The sequence below is a fragment of the Cervus canadensis genome, chromosome 32 (genome assembly GCF_019320065.1).
Source record: "Cervus canadensis isolate Bull #8, Minnesota chromosome 32, ASM1932006v1, whole genome shotgun sequence".
Lineage (NCBI taxonomy): Eukaryota > Metazoa > Chordata > Mammalia > Artiodactyla > Cervidae > Cervus > Cervus canadensis.
The window spans coordinates 20,452,053-20,452,678 of NC_057417.1; the positions used below are offsets into that span (position 1 = coordinate 20,452,053).

General features: G+C 43.0%; 1 non-coding gene across 1 annotated transcript; it reads right to left on the reverse strand.

Annotated features, from left to right (window-relative positions):
• Positions 1 to 315: 315 nt before the first annotated feature.
• Positions 316 to 422, reverse strand: LOC122433692. Its single transcript, XR_006267175.1, has one exon. It is a non-coding gene; the product is annotated as a U6 spliceosomal RNA (small nuclear RNA).
• Positions 423 to 626: the final 204 nt, after the last annotated feature.

The window sequence follows — 626 nt, forward strand, 5'->3', positions numbered from 1 at the left end:
ACTTCATGCCAAATAGATGGGGAAACAATGGAAACAATGACAGACTTTATTTTCTGGGGCTCCAAAATCACTTGTGGATGGTGACTACAGCCATGAAATGAAAAGACACTTGCTCCTTGGAAGAAAAGCTATGACCAACTTAGACAGCATATTGAAAAGCAGAGACATTACTTTGTCAACAAAGGTCCATCTAGTCAAAGCTATGGTTTTTCCAGTAGTCATATATGGATGTGAGAGTTGGACTATAAAGAAAGCTGAGCACCAAAGACTTAATGGTTTTGAACTGTGGGGTTGGAGAAGACTCTTTTTTTTTTTTTTAATATGGAATGCTTCACGAATGTGCGTGTCATCCTTGCGCAGGGGCCATGCTAATCTTCTCTGTATCGTTCCAATTTTAGTAAATGTGCTGCCGAAGTGAGCACAGGAGAAGACTCTTGAGAGTCCCCTGGACTGCAAGGAGATCCAGCCAGTCCATCCTAAAGGAAATCAGTCCTGAATATTCATTGCAAGGACTGATGCTGAAGCTGAAGCTCCAACACTTTGGCCACCTGATGTGAAGAACCAACTCATTGGAAAAGACCCTGATGCTGAGAAAGATTGAAGGTGGGAGGAGATGGGGATGACCG